The sequence below is a fragment of the Triticum urartu genome, chromosome 2A (genome assembly GCF_056163025.1).
Source record: "Triticum urartu cultivar PI428250 chromosome 2A, HENAU_Tu73, whole genome shotgun sequence".
In the NCBI taxonomy this organism is placed as follows: domain Eukaryota; kingdom Viridiplantae; phylum Streptophyta; class Magnoliopsida; order Poales; family Poaceae; genus Triticum; species Triticum urartu.
The window spans coordinates 487464891-487473472 of record NC_141874.1 but is presented as its reverse complement, the minus strand read 5'-3'; positions in this window follow the sequence as shown (position 1 = coordinate 487473472).

Below are 8582 nucleotides of genomic sequence, written 5' to 3'. Positions count from 1 at the left end.
TTCTCTCTGACCGAGATGGGGAATAATGGATCGCGAAGACTTCCTTTCTACATTATCCCTATGCCTCTACGCTCACTTCACTCATTTTGCTCCGTACGTAGTCACTTGTTGAAATCTCTAGAAAGACAAATACTCCGTATTTGGTAAGAGAGGGAGGATTTTACTCCGTATTTGCGAACAGAGGGAGTATCACCATATGGAGGGAACAGAGGAAGCTTGAATTATGAACATGTCAATGGGAGGGAGTAAGCCCCATGCATGCATGCATGCAACATGCAACACTCACACGTACACATGGACGCACGCAACACTCACGCACCCATGCGGTACACAGCACACGACGCAACACACATGCTCACGCTCAAGTGCTCAACCTACTCCCTACGTCCGTGAAAGACTGTACATTTAGAGACTTACACATTGACCAGGGCATAATTAACACCCAAATGTAGCAGACTTATGTGTGCATGCGACCCTTGAGAGAAGAAGATTAAGTGAAGGTTGTTGCATGTTATAATTCAGGATAGACATGTAGCCTATACCTAGAGCACAAGTTGGTGCATTAGTCAATCAATATCGATTTAGATTAAAGGCTAAATGCATTGGAAGTGTAGATGTACTACACTCTTTGTTTTTTAGCCGATGTACACTCTTTGTTGGAAGACCGAGGGAGTACACGTGCATGCACTCACATACACAGCCAGGGTGGTTCGCGCACAAGGGTTGGACTTATGTTGCGCCTGTGTAAAGTTTTGTTTAACTGATTTCTTTGCTCTGCCAACTGACAGGTGGGACCCAAAAACTAGGTGACAATTTAACCAGTCAACAAAGTGCCACGTCACCTATGTGGCCGGTCAGTAGGGTGCAATACGGTGCTCTATGATGAGCTAGTGATTGTATAATCACCGCAAAACTATATATAGTGACCATAAAGAGCGTATTGTTACATACGTTGACCGCCAGTGTATTTTTCTCGTTTCAAATTAAGCCATATTAACTGGAAAGGACGCGGTATGGACTAGTACTAGTACTACTTTGATGTGTCTCATCAACTCGCCGAACGAGGAGAAGCTTGCTTATTACGCCTCTCCCTCGCCCACGCGCACAGTGGTTTGCAGGACGAGGAGAGGGTTTTGACTACAGGCCCTCTCCCTCTCCCTCGCCCTCGCCCTCGCGGTGGACGTGCAGCAGTTCAATTGGTGTCAGATTGCCAGAAGCATATTGTACTGTAGTATCATCATTGTTGGACCTTCCGAAGAGGCAAAGAGCCAACTACAAGGTTCACATGAGTACGAACTGTTGAACCTCCCGAAGAGGCAAGGAGCCAAGCGCAAGGTTTTATAGGAGTTGTCATCCTAGTAGGAGTGTACTACTCCCTCCTTTCCGGTTTATAAGCCTCATCTCAATAGCAAACAATGCTACTGTATGATGTCGCCACGTCACGTATATCCAAAGTTGTGCCACTTTTTTTCTCAAAGAGCGTGTTGGAGCCCGTGCAACAACCACACAAGTTGCACGTACACATAACACATTTACTAGTAATAAATTCTAAAGGACAAATGCCAGTATGCCACACAAGTTCATCTCCAATTCATGTGATAAATTTGTGCATGACTAGTCTACATATATTCACAACGCTACCGTTCACAATTTACCGTACTCCACTTACACGTTATAGATGGGCTACATGTCCGCCTCCAGGTTCCAATCCCAGGTGTTCTTCATGGATGGCACGATCCATAGCGGTGGGAAACGGGAATCATTGTCGCAGCTTTCTAGTCCGGTTCCACACGATGGAGACTCATCCAAGCTGAAGCGGCATAAATCAGGGATAGCGTGTCCCAGCATGTCGTTCATCCGGCGGTGCGCACTGAAGACACAACCATGCTTCATGAACGGCAGGCCCTCCGTGTCGTGCACGGAAGGTGGCATCCGCTTCACAATGGGGTAGTTGTCCCCGATGAAAAGCGAGTACTCTCCAAGAGTGTTCCTCGGCACCCACGTAGCATCACGGGGGTCGAACTCGGCGCCGTTCATCTGGTACACGCGACATCCCAGATCTGGACACATGGTGACATACATAGTCAAGGTCCATGCATGATAATGTTGTGCTAAAATGTGGCGGCCAGTAATACTATGCAGCAAATAGTACTACTCCGGTATAGAGGAAGTAAAATAACCGGCTTATTATATATAGCCACTCTTGGCTACATGGATGAGATAGTAAGACATGGAAAAACAAAAGTGGTGGCAGCTAGTGGGTGCAAGCCTTCAAGGGCCTAGCTAGATATACGCGTCCTCCAAGGTAAAAAGTACTCCTACTATTGCATAAGTAGAGTACTAGTACAACAATGAAAGATAAGGCGAGAGAGTTAAAAAATGGAATACCTGGGTAGATGGTGACGGTCCGATCGTGGTAGATTGTGTGACCATGTTGCACATCAGTGGTACCATGGGTAACGACTGCTAAGATAGTTGATCCCAATATGCCAAAGTCAGCTACAAGGTTCCAGGTTCGACCGAATCGCGGATGCAAATGCACATCCAGGATCGGCTATCTTATTTTGATCGCGGGATGACTGGTCCCTGCAAAATAATGGAGTACCGTTAGGATGCAAATGATGGTTTGTGCATTCCGTTTGTAATCTCCCATACTGTAGGATGGCAACCAGATGAAACAAGTGCCCTGGCTTATCGCCGCGAAGATGCGGCCTAGATAGCGCACGGTGTCTTTGAACGTGTAGGGGTACAAATCTGCCGCCGCCAACATGCGCCAGCCTCTGCCATTACTGCCTGTTGCATTGATGGCAATCCTTATGTCAAACACCGTGATGAGATAGTAATCGTCGTAGCCGCGTCGCTTTGTCGGCGGGTCCGCATTTGCTATCTTCTTCAATCTCATGTAGGCATCATCATACGTATTCAAGCCCAGCCAGTCCGGAAGGCCGATCCCAATGGTGGAGAAGGGTTCTACCGGAACGGCCGCACTGCTGTGGATGTTGTGCAAAATGATGGTGGTATCCGGCCAGAGGTACGCAAGCCAATCTCCATTGGCACCGACCTAGACCTATATATAAGACAGTGGGCAGCGGAGAAATTGCGGGATGGAAATGGAATAACTAAGTACTCCATGATCAAACTCCATTACTGACCTGCTCATCGGACAAAATCTGACTACCTCTCAACATCGGCAACTCTAGTGGAGTCAATGTGCAATCATAGCCAGGGAGCGGTGGACTGTTCGAAGGATTGTCCCATAGAAGAACCTTCTCCTCGAGGACGCATGGAAGACCAACAAGCAAGGCCTTTTCCCAAGCCTTTTTAAGCACCGTCTTGAAAAAGTTGGTGCAGGAAGCACCGAGTCTTGCGGCGGTGAGGACATCGGAGCGGCGTGCGATTTCTCCCAGAGGATCGTCGTCCAAGATCTCCTAGCCCCGACGAGGAGGAGAACCGCCTGGCGAATCCATGGGAGCAGCGACAAACTGCCTTCTCTTCCGGGGGAGGGAAACTGGCGAGGAGGAGATAAGAGCGTAGTAACCGCAGGGCCTCATCCCTTCCAACTGTAGATCGTTCCTTAGCAAAGGGGTGAGGCTATTATTTACTACTAGTACTAGCATTATGGGACGTTATGGGATTGCATTATACTGTAAATAATAGCAGTAGGAAGAAAATTTTGGCACTAGCTAGTAGTTTTTGGCGTGGATTAAGAAATTTTGGGTATGTTTTTGCTATTTTTTTGTACACGCCAACTAGTGTCAAAAAATGTCTTACATTATGTGACGGAGGAGTACGTACTTGTACTGTAGCAGTACTAGTACTACTTTCTCAACTAGTAGTGCGATGTACTGTACTTCTAGTATAGTGCACCAGTTTTGAACTCTTAAATCTCAGGGCCAAGGAGCTACAATTGGAAGTGGAGGGTACTACGTACTGTTCTCTAGAACCATCGCTATACTATCAATGCAGGGAAAGTACACCTGCGTAGTGGCCTAGTGGGTACTCTCGATGCTCTATTAAGCCGCTCCTCTCACGTAGTTGGCCTACTCAGCCGCTCCTCTCATGCACACACTAGCAGCCTATTTATCAGCGATGGTTACTGCGGGGGCAGAACATTTGAGTAATTTGATACAGCGAGACTAGGCTTTTCGCATCCATTTGTGGAGGTGTAATGGATCTCGTCGAACTTTGTTAGTAGTTCCTTCTTTATGAATGAGATTAAGCAAAGCTTTTGCCTCCGTTTCAAAAAAACACGTTAAGAGGAATTTATTTTATAGTAGAGCCGATAATGGAGTGAAGTCCATGTGTGCAATGCCACAAGCTACAGAGTAGTAGTAGAGCACTTTACGTACAGAGCCATATTGCACAGTTCCCAATGCCTCGCCAGGCTTTTTCGGCTCCTCGGGCTTAATTGGGAGGCGCTAGTTTAAATATGCTACTAGCTGATGAGGAACCTGCAAGCGAAGTGCGGCTAGGGCGAGCACGCGAGCCACGAGATGCTGGGAAGGAAAACCCGTTCACATGGCTTGACTATCCAGTGCACCCATATTGTGGTGCCGCACGTCTGTTTGACTTCAAAACTCAAAGTACTCGTGTAAAATATTGGCTCGCAGCGAAGTTACTATTTAAAAAAGGCAGCCGTGCGTTCGGCCGGGATCAAACCCACAAAATGAGGTATACACTCCCGCGACCACTAGTAGTACTCGTTGGAGTACAACGCAACCTAGAATCGCCTTTTGTCGCTAGTAGTACATTGTTCCTTACAAGAAACCCCTAATAATGCAAGAAACCACTAATAATGCCAAGAACTACTACCACTTGCATACGTGCCAGACTTAAGATAAGACTACCTTATCAACCATTGTACATGCTCTTACCAACCAGCCCTACCAAGAAACGACTACTCTACAAAGTGCCGTTATAGGGATGTTTCAACCCATGGCCCTGTTTGGATACATTTGTTGTCATCTAACCCTGCCATCCAAACACCACTTTCGTTAAAGTTAGTTCAAGGTTAGAATCTAACTCTAACCTCTGACTTAGATTATCCAAACAGGGCCCAGGTCACCCATGAAGTCAACGCCTTCTATTCGATCGGGCGTTACGACTTGTGGGACCTACATGTCAGCCAGGACAAAAATCCCCGAGTGACCTCCTACCTCCGGCCTGTCCACCTAGTCATCCTCGGCTATGGGACGCAGCTACCGCCGCCGGCAGAAGGCAAGGTCAAAACCGCCAGCGGTGCGGAGCCCATCTTGCGGCATCCTGGATGCCAGCTCCGTCCGGCGCTCGCGGTCGCTAGCTCGCCAAGATAGCTCCGTCCAGCTGCTTGTCTGCAAGGTTTGCTAGCTAGATTGGCACGGCGGCGCGGTGGCTTGCTCACACGCGCCGCGCTAAGGCCAGCCATCTGGCTCGAGCGAAGGCTAGTGCGGCGGCTTGCTTGCTCGTGAGTCACTCTCGGGCCAGCCTGCCAATCCGTGCGGAGGCCAGCGCGGCGTCTGGCCCGTCCGGCGGAGCGGCGGCCAACTCGCTCATCACCGGCTCCACCGATGAACACACATCAGTACTGTTTGAAGTAATGTTCAGGAAAAATAATGATTTGAGGGGGAATAACAGGATAAAAGGTCATATGTGGGTCCCTTGTGTCAACGGTCAAACAAAATGTGTTGGTTTAAGCTGCCTCGTCGGCACGGACGTGTGGACCAACCCTGTCATAAATGGGTTTAAACTAACCTAGTCGGTACCCCCTCTATCCCATAATATAAGATGTTTTTGCAAGCTAAACAAGCTTGCAAAAATGTCTTACATTGTGGGACGGAGGGAGTACTAGGTACTAGTTTTTGGCGTGGATTAAGAAATTTTGGGTATGTTTTTGCTATTTTTTGTAAAAGAGATTCTTCCTAGGGCTGGTTGAAAGTGGTAGTTTTTTGTTAAATACTCTACATATTGTAAGTAGGACTGAAAGTTAAGCTTTGGAACCCAATAAGCAAGGCTAGTTACATAGTGCATATGTGTACATGATTGAAAGTAAATATCAACGAGGAGTGACTAATATCTTGATGGAAAACTCGAAACTATGGAATACCAGGAAAAAAATTTCATGGTTGGAAATACTAGCAATGTTCATGTGCATTGCAACGAATCATAATTATAATAATACTTATTCACAAACTTGATACAAAACACTCTAATTTTTATATACATATATCACCAGAGATATATTATGTTTCAATTAGAATCTATTCCTTGGGTTGTTTTGGTGAGGTCAGGGAGGGATGTGGTTGGTTTTAAGATACTAATTATGGGTTTTTCTGCAAATTGATAGACAAGTGGGATGTTGGTGAGAAAAGGCAACAACTTACCTCACAGTCGTTAGATGTAGATCGAATGGCACAAACGATGGATGGCAGACACACCATCATCACCAACTTTGTCTTCTGTAGGAGTACTAGCAAGATTCATGCATTGCACGGAACATCAAGATGCATTTTTTATAAAACACTTGTTGTGATTGACCCATGCGGGAGTAATCCCATGTGTAAAAACTAATGATATCTCGAGAAATAGGAGATAAGGTGAAGAGGAGTGGGGCGTGGTAGTGATTGATGGTCGGACTGAGCGGAGGAATGGGGATTGACGACGCCGGCAGCGGCCACCAGGCCAGTTTGTTCTAGAGGCTTCCTTTCTTAATTGATCAACAATGAGGTTGTTGGAGATAAGGATGAACGAGGGAAGTCCTTGTCTGCAAATGTGGAGAGGGGTGCGGGTATCTATTAATTTAATTTCCATCCATCAGATATAGATCAGACGGTCTATATGGCAAGATGGTACGCGTACCATCATCACCAACTCGGTTTTTTATAAGAGAAGAAATATAAGTGGAGAGACAAACATATTATTGATACTTATTTCCGTAAACTAGCATCTACATTCTATTCAACGCCTCAGCATGTGAGGCCTTAGCACAATGACTTCTCGACTGTGTAAAACAAAGGTTTTCCTGTCGCCGATAAGGAGGGGGAGACGTCGGCGCGCTTTTTGGCTTGCTCTAATCCTAGTAGTCATACTAGGTGGTCTAAGCACGTGTAGATTTATTCTTTTTCACGTCTCGTGTTCGTCATACTGCCATGACTGTTGATGAATATACGGTAAGTTATTCACGGGGAAACCCTTGTTGAGCGTGTTTGCGAGAGAGAGAGAGAGAGGTAGTGTGCGTGTGTGATATGTCTAGAGACTGAGGCAATGATAACAGATTCTTTGTGTCTATGTGTGTGGAGGATAGAGAGAGACATGTACATGGGGCTTTGTGTTGTGTAACATGGAGACACATATACATAATTAGAGAGTGAGTGTGTGAGATACACATGCGGACATGGGGAGAGACGAGGATCCAGATTAATGGGTGTTTGTGCGTGTCTGTGTATGTTTGTGCGCGCGTTTGTGTGTGAGAGGGAGTGTGTGTATGTGGAGTAGAGAGACCACTAATGATGTAAGCCTAGTATAAGGGAAGGGGGAATGGTGTGACATGTGTAGTAGCGGGATGGCATGGGTGCGGGCGGGGGGAGCATACTATTTGGAAGAAACATCGAGTGTGTGTGGGAGAGGGGTGTGAGAGCGAGAGAGAGAGAGAGAGCTAGCGACAGAGAGAGAGAGGAACAGAGGGGGCGAGAGAGGGGCATTTGTGTCCATAAATGGTGTATAGATAGGGAGACAATGTCGATGTTGTTTGAAATTGGCCTATGTACGGAGATGCAAGGGAAGCGAGTCATCGTGTGTGTGATAGGGACTTCATGAGAGATCTAGAATAGATGGTGTAGAGAACAATGTGCGAGATCGAGAACGATGATACATTAGGGAGCTATGGAAAGATTCACGACATATATGTATACAGGGAGGAGCTGGGGCGGGTCCGTATGTGGGAGAGATAGAAAGAGGAGAGTGGTGCACAAGGAGACAAAGTGTGATTGTTTGCAGTGGGGGTGGTGTGTGAGGTGAGTGTGCGAGAACCACGTAACTAGGGAGATAGACGTTTGGGGGCGACGTTTTGTGTGTATGGGAAAGATACACTCTACATAGTGCGTGTGCTTGGGAAAGAGAGATGCCGGGAGACCTAGCTAGAGAGTGGGGGAAGAGATGTGTGCATGCCCAATAGACAAAGTGATAGAGACCTATAATGGGGTCCGAACTTTAGAAGAGAGAGGGGTGTTAAGGTGCTCGTGTGTTGGTGTTTGGGGGAGAGAACGACTTCTCTCTATGTGTGTGGGGGCGACGAGGGGGGGAGGGTGGGCGACAAGGGGGGTGGCTTCAGATAAAGAGTGAGGTGTCTATATTTGAGGGACTTTAGCGTAATTGAGATATACATGGTCAATAGTGTCTGCACTCATGGGTGATCATTTTGTTTCACAGTTTGGACTATGAGATAATGATACTTTTGAACATGCGTGATATACCTTGATGTACCAGAATTACAAACCTAAGATTGGAATTTTGGAATTAGACTCCATCATTAGCTTTTGTAATTCATATAAATGGAGGTACATTTTTTAGGCCGGGATTTTGTGATTTCAAATTCATATATCAAACCT